Raw genomic sequence first — 14,763 nt, forward strand, 5'->3', positions numbered from 1 at the left:
TCTGCACACTTTTGTTTTCTACTGGGAGAACAGCAATTCTCTTGGTAGAAACTGAACAGCTGTATGTGACATCTATGTGTTCCACCTTCTTATCAGATTATTCTAAAATTGTCTATGATGTGAATTGCAAAGTTTACCCTTTGGGTCTATAAACGCAGCCAGAAATGAGAGAGAGGAACCTAACTCACTGACTTGCTTATGTTATAGAAAAGGAGGAAAAGAAACGAGAGGCCTCTTTAAGAACAGTGGGAGAAAAAGACTGGGGAGCAGGAGAAGGAAACCAAGTGACCATGGGCAAATGGTGCCTCCCAAGTCTGGAGGGGCACCAGATTGCTGAAGGGGAGGGGGAGCCCCAGCAGCCTATCACTGAGCCAGCGGTGAAACCAGAAGTGAACTTCCACCAGCACTTCCAGTTTTGCGGCTGGTGCTTCCAGGGGATGCACAGCCGATCTCAGGGGGTACACATGCACCCATGTGCACCCCCTATGCATCGCCAATACAAGTGACAAACAAAAAGGAAACATGCATTCAGAGGTAAAAGAGGAGGACTCCTTATAGTAAAGAATCATCTCCAGATAAGAAGGTAGAGACTCCTGTCCCTATGAAGGACAAAGTTAGAGGGTGGGAATACAGCTTTTCAATTGAACACGCCCCTCCCCCCCACACACACATATTGTCTTACAGTAATAGGGAACCTACCCCATTACAGAGAAAGGGGAGCAAACCCTGGGGCCTGCTGGCCAGACAAGCCCCCAGGTGCAGACTTAAGCATGGGACAGACTTAAGTGAATACTTACCACAGAGTCAAAAGCGACAGCATCATCAGGGACCAGGGGGATTGCATAGAAACACCGTGGTGTTCAGGACCTGAGGCTGCTCCAGCAAGTCAAATCAGAAAGCACCTGTAGCAGCTGAGGGAGTTGGATGACCAGCAGGAAATGGGGTTTGGGGGCCATATAAACACAGGCCTTGAGCCAGAGTGGGGCAGCTTGACTCTACAAGTGGCAGGGGAAGAAGCTCTTGGCTAGCACAGCAGCAGGGGAGTGCCCGGTGGACTGCTGAGCTACCAGTAAGACTCTGAGAGCCTACAGGAGGATATAACCCAAAGCTGGGGGTTATGTTGGCACCCAGGGATGGCTGATGAGGGGAAAGTTTTCCTTTTAAAGTAGCGGTGTGCTGTTTTCTTTTTGTTGATGTTTGTTTGCCCAGAAGGAAATGTTTGTGTTGGGCAGTTGCTTGTTGCATCTTAAGTTATACAGGTAGTTTGGGTGGGACTGTGAGGGATAGTTTTTGGGGGCCCTATTAGGGCTCCAGGGACACATGACTGATTTGAGCCCTGCAGGGGCAAGCTGAAGGCACCCCAATAGATCCCAGAGTGGGGCCGAGTGTGGTGGCCTGGTGAGCCCAGAGCAGGGCCAAGCATAGAGGCCTGGTGAGCCCAGACACCAGGTCCAGTGGGCCTAGGTTATGGGCACCAGCAACAGAAAAAGGGGGCTGAGACTGGGAAAGACCAAGTCCTGACAACAACATAAAGACCCAAGGCAGCCCAGTGTCAAGTTTGGGCCAAGTTCCCCGAAGCATGTAAGTAGCCGTGGCAGCCAGAGAATGAGACCAGGTTTGGGGAGCTCTGGGGCAGCCTCCTTTTCTTTTAAATACTACCAGGTTCTTTTAAACACTACAAGGTTTAAACATCAAGGTGTAGCATGTGAGTGAAGGGGAAAGTGAAAAAACAGGGAAGACTAGGCGAGGGCTGAGTGGCCACCAGCGGGTGTTGTGGCCACTCTCTGGGTTGAGCACCTTAGTACACCTACCAATAGCTAAAAGTATACACTCTTACTTCTCCATTTGGCCAATGTCTGTAATTGCTGCAAGAATGGTGTGTAATCCATGCAATCACATAAGAGAGACCATCTCTCTGCTATGATGTGTTCTACACATTGGATCTGAATTATTACTACTTTTCAGTCCAGTGAAGATCAAGGAAACCTGATGATATTCATAGCATGGAAACACAAGGTATCATGTATGCTAAAACAATGGAACAGACAAAAGATAAGATGAAAGAAAGAGAAGTCCACTAAAGTAACAGACCATATTAGTTATGTAGGCACAATTTATGTGTCTATTCAATGTTTGAAATCTATAGATGTTAATATTGTTTGTCATCCTAGCATACACAGCCCCTAGGCCTGCACTACAAATATTTGCATTCATAAGCTAATTTGAATGCAAAGAGTATAAACTGGCCAAGATGATCATGTTTAAAAGTTGGAACAAATATTCATAGATTTTTTTTTCCATTACTGATTCAGCTGTAATAACATATAGCAGCCAAATTGTATATTTTGTCACATAAATAGTCCTTAAACTGTAACACCCAACTAGATTTAATACTTTATTTTCAGTATAGTTGTACGGTTTGTATATGTAAATTTTAGTCATGCTATAATGGAAATGCTGCTTTTTAGTTTAGCATTAATGAATAAAAAGGGGCATTTCTTTATTCGATTATTACATTTTTGGTTTGAGACGGTTCAGATTTCTTATTGGAAAATCCTGATTAATTAAAAAATGGAAAACTGATGTTGACAGTAAGCAATCTTAAGTATATTAATGTGTGTTTGTTTTGATCTATCAGTTATACTTACCACTGCAGATGGTTATGAAGTCATAGGGGAAAACTACTATCCCTGTCAGAAATATCGCAAATTCAGGGGAAGCATCTTGCTGACATTCATTTGCTTTCTTTTGCTGTTTGTGTGTCCTGTAGACCTTGTGAGCTATGGATTTTAAAAATGCAGGTTTGGCTTCTGACTATGCAGTTTAACAATTGCCCAAAGAGTGCACCAGTGCTATCAATGGCCTTTTTCCCTTGTGATATAATGTCTGAAGCATGATAACATAGTTTCTGTTGTGGCTTAAAATTCAGCCAGTTGGTTCTTTCCTTTCTTGAATTATTTAATCACTTTAACAATTAAAGTACAAAGATTTTGTTCAGTGTCTGTGACTTGATATAAAATTTATTACAATTTCATGGTTCCTAATCTGAAGGAAAATGGTATAGAAACTGTCTTGAATTGAGGTCAAAGTTTAGGGCAAGTCCCTTGGGACCAACGCAAATGTAACGCAAATGTACTGCTTCCAGATATAATTGTATAATTGTCAGCTAATATGTCATATAGTTATTTTAAAACTAGGCTTGAACAAGGACCTATGTCAGTTCTGTGAGGTTTTCTCACTGGGATAAACCTCCCTTAGCAATACTACAGTGTGGGGTGTGCTGCTGTATGAGTTAAAGAATAATTAGATTGTATTCCATTACACTCAAGTCAGAGTTCACATGTACTGAAAGTCAAAAGTGTGGAAAAAGTAATGAAAAGTCACTTCCATTCCTACTGTTTATCTCCCCCTTCACAACAAGAAAAATGTTTCCTGAAAAGATGAGCTAATATTATGTACTATTTCCTATCAACACTTCTTTTTCCTTAGTTTATTAATGCAGAAAATAGCATTCATGTTAAAATATATAATATCATTATCCTATATAAAGGACTGAACTGTGTAGGTAATATGTTAGACATATTATAGCTGCTAAACATAGTCTAATTGAGGGAAAACCTTCATGAGTTAGCTGGGTTTTTTAAAATTTGTTCTTAATGTGCCTCTTAGGAAGATACTTTTTTTCTTTTTTTTTAATTAATTTACAGCTGAGACCAGTTTCGGATTGTAACGCCACTGAAAGTCAGTGAAGGTACCCTGATATGAAAGTTAGGCTGGTATAAATGCTAAACTAGGCCAAAATCAGGACCCAACTCTCTGAGAGAAGTAGATTCCACTACTGCACCCCCTGGATCCATCCCTGCTGACCTAAAGCAATGCTAGATCTGGGCTGTGGTCCTTAGGTTCTTCCAGGGTAGGGAGCATGTCTTATTCTGTATCTAACGCCATGCTTTGAAGCCCTGTATTAAGATTAATTTTATTTATAATGGGTGAAACCAAAGACTCCCTGAACTTTGCAGGACAGGGAGGAAGAAAGGGAGACAGTTTCAAAATCCAGATGTAAATTTTACAGTGTGGCACCATCTGGAGGTAAGTCTGATTTAAAATTCTGTTCCATATTTGAACCAGAAAATGGCAATATAAAGCCAGAGATTACATACCCCTTAATTGTATACTTTGATGTTATATTTTGAGTGAGCATAAAAGGAAGTGAGGTTTACTTAGTTTATTTCATAGCAGAACATCTGCTTATGTGATATAACATTGTCAGATCACTAGAGTTTATTTGACATGACAGTGCACAGGTGGTAGAACATATCCTAGCTTAATATGACATGATACAATTATGTTAACATTTGCAAACCATATAATTGAGCATCTCCAAAATATATGGGATTCAAACACCAAAGCATAATTTCCCTGAAGAATTAAGCACAAAGAGAATCCACAGGATGGGGGAGGGCAATAATATAAATCACTTTGCTTACTGAGGTGAAGTGCCTGCAGGATCATGTCTTATGTACATCATTTTTTCTAGAAGGTAGCATTCTATCCCCAGGAAAATTCTCACATGCTATAGCTCTGCATTTCCAAGTTTACAGAAGTAAGTAAATGTTTAATTATACATTTAATTGCATTTAGGTATTTGGCTTTTTAAAAATATGCTCACTCCACAGTTATAAATGACAAACTCTTTCCTATTATTGAGTAACAATATTCCTCTTCCTATCTGAACAAAACTACCCTCTATTTAACGGAAATCTTCACAGTCCTCAAAGAACAAGAAGCCTTACAGCTTGTCTTGGCAGTCCCATTGAAATCAATAGGCATCTTTCCCCTTGACCTGATGAGCATACATCAGGCATAAACAGAAAAAAATATGTAACTATTAAATCAAACAAATGTATTAAAATGGTCTTATGAGAATGTTAAACGTTCCAGTAAACCTGGGCAATCCATTTAGTAACTGAAAATATATATAAACATTTCAAAGGGCTTTAGAAGTAAACTACTTCTAAAGTAACATAAAGATCTATTAGTTTAATGTTCATAAACAAAAATGTTTTATATCTGTAGCATAAGCCATAAATCAAGGGTTTTGGTGTACTCTGGAAGGCCACAGGGGGTACGTAGCACTGATGTGGAAAAACCACCAGCATTTCCGGGCATGCCATGCAGGGGACACCCCCGCTGACTCATCGACCTGCTGCTGGAGGACTCCCCACTTCTTGGCCAGCCACCGGGGGTACCTCAACCAAAATAAGTTGAAAGCTCCTGCCATAAATGTTAGATTAGTGGTTCTCAACCTTGTTTGGGTCAGCCGCTTGAGGTGGAGGTTGTGAGTAGAGCCATGACACCTGTTTAGCTCAGTAGGTAGAGTAGGGGTAGACAACGTTTTTTGCCTGGAGTGCCAGAAAACCACAATGTCTACCTTGTAAGATGCGGGAGTGCCAGCACACCACAAAAACAAAACTGAGGTAGAGGGGGTATATGGCAGGATGCACTGCATATTTAATACAATTAATAATCATTAATGTTGTGTTTTGGGGGGGGGGGTTTACAGTAAATACCAGGCTTTCTAAACATTCAAAACCTGATGATGACAAATAAAACTTCATGAACTGCCTTATACTTGTGAATGTCTTTTTTTCTTGTTAAGTATGTTGTGATGAGGGAGAGAGGAGCAGGGAGCAGCAGGCACCAGGGAAGTCACTGCAGGCAGGCTGGTCTGGCCAGGCCCTTGGGAAGACTGGAGCTGGAGGAGCGCTGGGGTCAGGTGAGAAGCAGGGGCTGCCCCAGGGCTCTGCTACTCTGGCCACAGCGGGGCGGGGGCCAGCAGCACTGCAGGTGGGGCCCAGCTGGCCCGTGCAGCTCCACAGGGATGGGGTGCAGCCACCCTGCCCACGAAGGGATGCTGCCTGGCTGGGGCAGAATGCCGGGCTCAGGGAGCTCCCTGCTTGGTCTCTGTGCCAGCCGGGTATGTTATGAGTGGGAACAGCTGCTGCAGCCGGTGCTCAGGGCCAAGCCAGCTGGGATCCTGCAGCGCAGGGGCTCTATGCAGTGCTGCCCCAGCCCTGGCCCCTTGAGGGGAGCTGCAGGTGGGCAAGGCCAAGACCTGGGCAGGCAGAGGCAGCCACAGTGGCTGTTCCCAGGCTCCAGGGGGCCCCTATGGCCAGGCCCCTGCACCAGGGACGGCTCTGCCCTGCCTGCACTGTGCCCAGCGTGCAGAGAGGCCAGTCCTGGAGAGGCAAGCCGCACCGAGCCCAGCATCCTGCCTCAGCAAGGCAGCATCTTCATGTGCACAGGGTGGCTGCAGTCCATCCCTGCGGAGCTGTGCGGGCTGGGCCAGGCCCCACCACTAGTGCCACTGGGCACCCCCCACCTGTCCGCCCAGCACAGCTTGAGCCCACAGAGCCCCAGGGCATCCCCCACTTCCCACCCAGCCCCGCCTTCCTAAGGGCCCGACCGGAATGGCTTGCCCATGGTGCCTCCACCCACACCACCGAGACCCTGTCCTGACTGCTGGGCCCCAGCACCCAGCACCTCAGTGCTGCCCTGGGTGGGACAAGGGTATCTGCCTGCCTGGGTAGCTCCCTCCAGGGGCAGCCAGGCTGAAGGGTGCAGCATAGGACCAAGGAGTGGGGGCAGTAGAACACAGACAACATCCCTGCCTATGTTCTTCTGGCTCCGCCCCGGTGTCTGCCATGATGCTGGGACTTCTGGCTGCACAGCCCAGAGCAGCAACTTAAAAAAAAAAAAATTATTATTTGTGTGTGCGCCTCCTGGTGTGCCAGGAAAAATGTTTCTGCGTGCCACTAATGGTGCACGTGCTGGAGGCTGCTGACCCCTGGGGTAGAGTATGTTTGTTTTCAGGGTTATGGGTTCAAGCCCCAGGTTAGGGTTTGTGCTGAAGGCAAATAGCATGGCCATGTTCCAAAAGGGACTGGATAACTTGATAGATCATAGGTCTAATAACGGCTTGCATAGAATGGTTGGAAAGGTTTCCTCTGGCATCTCTAAACCAATCATGGTGGATACCAGGGATGATATTGCATAGGGGATAGATTACTCCAGAGATACTCCAGTTCAGTGGTCTCCCTTTATAGCATCCATTTCTGCCATTGTCAGAGACGGCATGCTAGGATAGACAGACCATGGGTCTGATTCAGTATGGCACTTCTTGTGTTCTTATGACTCAAAGCACCTCTTGAAAAATGCCAGCTGCTAGCTTTCACTTGTTTTTTTCTTTTTTTACTATGGAAGAAGAAAAGAACGAATACAATAGTTCTTCTGTTTAAAGAACTCAGAAAGATTATAACAGGCCAGAATGTTTTTAACACTATGGATTCCTATTTGAAATTTCTGGGTTTATCTTATGAATCATGGTTGGACAGTTAACAGTACTAACTTGCGTGGCACCCATGAAAGGATCCCAAGGTGGCATGGCACCTTGGTTGAGAATCATTGTGTTAAGAAAATTACATTCAATACTGGATATATTCAAGGGGACTTTTAAGGGAATTTTCTTCATTATAGAGTACTAAATAGGATGCTGAATCCTCTATATTGCCCATTTTAACAAAATTGTCATTACAATATTGTCAGTTGTATTTACTACCAGATATTGTGATGCTATTTATCATATTTTCTTGTCTCATGTTTACTCATCTGACCATTTTAATTTCACTATTAGTTCAGTATTTCTATGCTGCATTTTAATAGCTGACTTACTGCACCATTTCAATAAAACTTTTCTTATTATTTTAGAGACTTGAATCTTTACACCTGATTTTTATAGTCCACGTCTCTGGACCTGTACTTTATCTCTGGCTTGCACTTTCATTCTTCTGTTCCTATAAGTACTCTTAATGCTTTCTCCTGCTTAGAGAGGATTACCATTCCTGCCTGTTTTAAAAAGAATTGCATATTCCCTGTCCTAGTTCAGGTGATACCCATATTTGTACTTTTTTCACTATCATACTTCTCTTCCATTTTTGTGTTGTAAAATGAATTTTATTTCTCTCACTGTGCCTCCTTGTTCTGCTATATCTTTGTCTTTCAGCTTTGTTTATAGTTTTTAACTGTTTTGAAAATTCTCCCAACTTTTGTTTAAATATATGTGAAACCTTTTAGATTTTGTTGTAATAATATGGATAGAAGAATTGATTCAATCTAACTGTGGAAAAGAGCAAAACATGCCCTGTCAGTCGAGTTTATTTTTGTTTGGCTGAAATTTAAAAGCATGTGTATAAAACTTCCATAAGGGAACATCCTGCCCACATGAGTTAACCATCATGCTGTTTAGTAAGGGTCCCAGGCAGTTCCTGCAACCCTGTACTGGCAAGGCTACACTGTTACCTGTACCTATAATAGATAATTTAATGATTCAAGATAACTGTGGAAAAAAGCAAAACATGCCCTATCAGTCTAGTTTATTTTTGTTTGATGTGATACCTTCTAGTCACTGATTATTGCCTCCTTAACCCACCATAGGAACCTGTACACCCATTACCATACTTGTACCTGGAGAATAGCATTCCTGTGCACCCCTCTGCAAAGCACTGTCTCCCTTAAACTCTTGCCTCTTAGTCCTGTCCCTGAATACAGGGTTTAAAACTCATTTAATCCACTGTCACTTTTGCTCGAGGACCCACTGCTGTTGTTGCTGTCCTCATCGCTGTTTTCCGATCTGGTTGTCTCAACGTACTCTTCACTGTCCATTTCCCCACTGGGTGGGGGTCTTGAAAGATAGCTATATAAATAAGACTTTTTACCAATAAATAAATAAATAATATATATATAATTGGGTACTTTTGCTATGTCATGCTGCAGCTGAGTGTTGGAAAGAAGCGGCAGTGGCTGGGTCCTAATGCCTAGCTATCTTGACTCAAAGCTGGGTTGTTCTGTCTGCCCCTGCTCCCCCTCCCTGTCACTTGGAAAATGTTGCGAATCCCTGCAAGACAGAGTGCAAACCAAGGTGAATGAGCAAGTTAGCTAAATATTGTCATAACAGCACTTTTAGTTGTAAATAAGCTGAAGTAGAAATATACTAAGAATGATCAATATTACGGTTTTTTTCTCCCTTCAGTTGAAAAAGACAAATCTACGGGCATATTCTTCCAATAGTCCTTCTACCTTCCTCTCCCCTCCCCCAAAACAACAACCTCCCCCCCATGCCACTGTGTACAGGCCCACGTGCACGCATGCTTGTGCCATCAGACTGCAGAATCAGCTGGGCTGTTACAAAGGTCTTGCCTCTGATTCCAATCATGCAGTTCAGAGTTGCAGATGTCCCTGCAGAAGCCATCTGGTTCTTTCCTGAATTAATGCCTTTCTGACCCTCATGTACTGCATCCTCCAAGACCTTATTATTTTCATTATCCCACCACCTTTAAAATGAAATGTAAGCATTTTAAGACCTTACAGAGCATGTTTGTTTCTTAATTATTATTTTTTTTGCCAGAAGTGGTTTTTATAGTTCCAGCATTTTTTCACGTGTGAAGTGGCACTCTTTACTAGGATAAATGAAAGCAACTTCAATGGTATTGTGCCAGTTTACATGACTGAGCCCTCAGCAGCTTTTCCAACAATTAAATAGTGTGAAATATTGTATATTGTATTTACTATTAACATAATCATGACACATTCTGAAAAAATATGAATAACTATTAAAACTTAACCACCAACCCCTATGGAACCAATAAAAATGTATGCTGCTTTTTTTTTTCTCTGAATAGTCTACATCAAACTTTATTTAAGAATAAATTGGATTAAATTTTCCAGAATTATTAAAGGCCTTTCTGAAATGTCTCCCAGGTACTGCACCTTATTGGTCTCTTTCAGTAGATTATTTTAAATCAAAAAAGGTTAGGCTTTGACTAGGTTATATCCTCATTAAATAGGTTCCCATGCAAAAGTATCAGCCAAATTCAGTACGGATGTAAGTAGTGAAAAGGCAGCACTATCTTGGAGAGGAGTTTCCTAAATTCTTAAGACAGGATGACACTTTTGGCTGTTAATAATACTACCTTTCCAAAATCCTCTATCCTTCATAATGATGTTTTGTATCTCATAAGTATCTTTAGATAAGACTTTATCACCTGCATTTTATGTTACCCAAGAATCATATTTATACAGGCACATCTTACTCGTCATTATAGCTATCACAGAATCATAAAATCATGGAAAATTAGGGTTGGAAGGGACCTCAGGATGTCAAGTCCAGTCCCCTACTCAAAGCAGGATCACCCCCAATTAGACCATCCCACCCAAAGTTTCTCTTCAAAGATGGAGCTTCCACCACCTTTCTGCGTAACCTGTTCCAGTGCTTTACTGCCCTCCTAGTGAGAAAGTTCTTCCTAATATCTAACCTAAACTTCCCTTACTGCAACTTGAGACCATTGGTCCTTGTTCTGTCACCTGCCACCACTGATACCAGTCTAACTACATCCTCTTTGGAATCACCTTTCAGGTAGTTGAAGGCTGCTATCAAATCCCACCTCAGTCTTCTCTTCTGAAGCCTAAATAAGTCCAGTTCCCTCAGCCTCTCCTCAGAAGTTATGTGCCCCAGCGCCCCCCCGCCCCGCCACCATTTGTATTGCCCTCCACTGGAATCTCCAATTGCCCACATCCTTTCTGTAGTGGGGGAAGGCCAAAACTGGACACAGTACTCCAGATGTGATCTCACCAGTGCTGAATAGAGGGGAATAATCACTTCTCTCGATTTGCTGGCAGCAATCCTACTAATGCAGCCCGGTATGCCATCAGTCTTCTTGACAACAAGGGCACTCTGTTGGCTCATATTCAGCTTATTGTCCACTGTAACTCCCAGGTCCTTTTCTGCAGAGGTGCTGCTTTGCCAGTCAGTCTCCAGCCTGTACCACTGCATGGGATTGTTCCATCCTAAGTGCAGGACTTTGCATTTGTCCTTGTTGAACTTCATGAGATTTCTTTTGGCCCAATCCTCCAATTTGTCCAAGTCTCTCTGATTCCTAGCCCTATCCTCCAGCATATCTACTAATCCCCCAAAACTGGCATCATCTGCAAACTTGCTGAGGGTGCACTCTGTCCCATCTTCCAGGTCACTGATGAAAATACTAAACAAAACCAGCCCCAGAACCAAACCCTGGGGCACTCCACTCGAAACCAGCTGCCAACTAAACATTGAGCCATTGATTACTATGCTCTGAGCATGACGATCCAGCCAGCTTTCTCTCCACCTTACAGTCCATTCATCCAACACATACTCTCTTACCTTGCTTGCAGGAGTGCTGTGGGAGACCATATCAAAAACCTTGTTAAAGACAAGGTATACCACATCCACTGGTCTCCCTGCATCCAGAGAGCCAGTCATCTCCTCATAGAAGGCAATTAGGTTGATCACACATGACTTGCCCTTGGTGAATCCATGCTGACTGTTCCTAATCACCTTCTTCTCCAAGTGTTTAGAAATAAATTTCTTGAGGACCTGCTCCATGACTTTTTTCCAGAGACTGAGATAAGGCTGACTGTTCTGTAGTTCCCTGGATCCTCCTTCTTCCCTTTCTTAAAGATGGGCATTATGCCCATTTCCAGTTACTTGGGACCTCTCCCAGTGGCCCTGAGTTTTCAAAGATGATGGCCAGTGGCTCCGCAATCACATTGGCAAACTCCCTCAGCACCCTCGGGTGTATCCCATCTAGCCCCAAGGACTTGTACAAGTCCAGTTTCTCTAAATAGTCCCTAACCTGTTCTGTTGCCACTGGCTGCTCACCTTCTTCCCAAACTGTTTTGCCCAGTGAAGTAGTGTGGGAACTGACCTTGCCTGTGAAGACTGAGGTAAAAAAGGCACTGAGTACTTCAGCCTTTTCCACCTTACCTATCACTAGGTTGCCTCCCCCATTCAGTAATGGACCCACACTTTCCTTGATCTTCCTCTTGTTACTGAAATACTTGTAGAAACCCTTCTTGTTACCTTTCATGTCCCTGGAGTGACATCTGGAGTCATAGATCAGCTTTGATTTTAACATGACACTTATCTGACACAAAAGTAGTTTGTTCTCAACACTCAGAATACTCGGGATTTTTTTTGCCCTGAAACCATTGTGAAAATCTTGTTTCATACAAATCCAAGGAAGTAAACTGTGGTATTCTGATAGCCCATGAAATAGAACTGTATACTTGCATTTTATTATATGCTAAAACTAGCAACTATCTCCACTTTCAAACTGTAACCTCAATGAGTCATTGCAAGAGAGCTCATTCAATGAATCCTGCACATCTGGTAGTAATGGTACTTTGCTGAGCCTTTCTTCTATGGAGGGATTACAAAACCATTCTTTTCTAGTGTCAGTCCTCTACTCAGAGAAGTGTTCTTTAAATTAGATCTTATATTGGAGCAGGTTGGAATGAGATAAGCAGTGTGCACACCTAAAAGAGATATTGATTCTGACAGAAATTACTCAATCACTTTAGGTTATCTCCATAACAACAAAGGCTAGAAATATTTTTCTCTTAAAAGAAAGAGAGGAGAAAAATAAAAAAAGAGAGGAAAACTGTAAACCTGCTAACACATTTGGGATCCCAGTATAGGACCCTGAGAGGATATGTACTAGAATAGATTCTATACCAGGGGTGCTCAGCCTCTGGTCCAGGGGCCATACCTAGCATGTGGAGCCATGATATCTGGCCTGTGGCCAAGGTTTCCTTTCACACACAGGATCCTTCACTTCAAAAATAGCCACAGAGGGGAAATGCAAACACAGCCTAAAGCAGAGGTTGGCAACATTTTTCGCCAGAATGCCAAAACACCTCAACCTTGCCCCACACCTTGACTTGGCATGCAGGGGGCACGTCGTGGGGGGGCTGTGAGAGATCTGATCTTCATTGCTGGCAGCAGGTACATGCCTGCCTCTGGGTGTCTGGCGGGGGAGGGCTGGAGTTATGCTGCCCTATCCCCTTCCCCACTGTTCGCTCTGGGACATGAATGCAGCTGCCACTGCCATTGAGCTGATGCCAGGACTCTGGATCCTGGTACAGCTGTTTGCAGTCTCCCAACTGTCTCCAACAGTTAGCCAGGCTCCGGACAGCTGCTGCCTGCCATGGCAGCCTCCTGGCCACCTGCTGCAAACAGCCTGGGCTCTGTGGCTAGCAACAGCTGCCCAGAGCCCAGCCAGATGTGGCATGCCAAGCAAAATGGCCTCACATGCTATGCTCTAGCACATGTGCTGGCAGTTGCCAAACCCTGGCTTAAAGCCATCCTTCTTCCTACAATGAACCCCAGTTCTGAAACAATCTTTCCTCTTTTACCAACCCTCTCTCAGCCAGCCAGCACAAGATAGATCACTGAGTTCCACTTCAACATCAGGGAATTTGTTTTTATATGAAGAATACAATCATTATAAATTATGAGTTTTGTACTGTAAATGATAACCTCAGTATTTCAGTATCTGGGGGCTAGGAACAAGGACAGCAGTCCCAGGTGCTGCCTTTGGGAGAGGATGCAAAAGCAGCTGCCATGCTGAAGCCATCAGCATTACAGCAGCCAGCACTGAAGCTGTCTTGTTATGCCTCTGATTTCAACACCCGTTTGAGCAAAACTGCCATTGAAGGCCCACGTCCATTGCCAGGCAAACCCTAAGTAACAAAAGTTCAACATCAGAAACAATTGTACAATTGAATATTTTCTCAGTTTGATAGAAGCTCAATAGCCATAGGATTAGGATCAACCCTGACTTAAACCATCCCAGTCAGGTATCTGTCTAACCTTTTCTTAAAAATTTCCAGAGTTAGAAAGTCCACAGCTTCTGTAAGTAGCCTATTCCAATGCTTAATCATCTACATTTGTTTTTCTTTATATCATAGTGTTGTCAGTACCAAGTCTGTAACTTCATTAGTTACCAGAATGAACACTATGAAGCAGGCAACATAGGGCACTGACAGATGTGTAGCTCTCTGCTGTAATTCATGGTTACTCAAGGAAGCACCAATTCTTTTGCAGGTACTCTGGGTCTGACTGGTTGCCAAATGCCAGTGCCACGCCAGTTGGGGTAAATAGTGGTGCTGCTTGGACTAGCCCACCAAATTCCCTTCAGCCTAGGGAAGAGTGTGCTTGTCTGAGGACTCCACAGCTGCCTTGTCACTCCTCTTCCTAATGAGTATCAACTTTCACAGTTCTTATTATTGGGGAAGAACTTGGGAGCTGGCAAATACCACCATATTTTGTAGAAAAATTAAACATCTGAGGGGTTGAATATGGCTATTTCTGCTAGACTACAGATCCCTAAATAGTACAGCAAAACCAAATCTCATCTAGTTCTTAATAAGTACAACTAACCTAGGAACAATGGTAATGGACCAGAGTCCTCCTATACTTGTATCACCTGAGGGTCTAAATCTGACCTATACTCCCCTCCCAGAGCCAGAAACAGAATTCAGGCACTCTGATCCCCGGTCTTCTGCTGCTAATAGTTAATTGTGTCACCCATTGGGAAAGTAGCTGGTGTGCTTAGAATCCGCTGCTATTTTCAGCTAATGGAGTAACCCACTATCTCAAACAGAAATCTGTATTCAGGATCTGGTCCCATTTTTAAACCTTACTGACTTTGCAGCAGGTATCATTACCAACACATGCAATAGTACTTTTAAGGTGAGTTCTTGGTTTTTTCTGTAAACAACTAGGAAATTGTTCATTGAATGAAGCACATGTTCTGTGGAAAAACATTCTGATAACTATCATAATACACCCACATGGACAGAATTAAGGTTGTCCAATTCTGATATTTT

The sequence above is a fragment of the Crocodylus siamensis genome, chromosome 4 (genome assembly GCF_052110815.1).
Source record: "Crocodylus siamensis isolate JL-2025a chromosome 4, ASM5211081v1, whole genome shotgun sequence".
NCBI lineage: Eukaryota > Metazoa > Chordata > Crocodylia > Crocodylidae > Crocodylus > Crocodylus siamensis.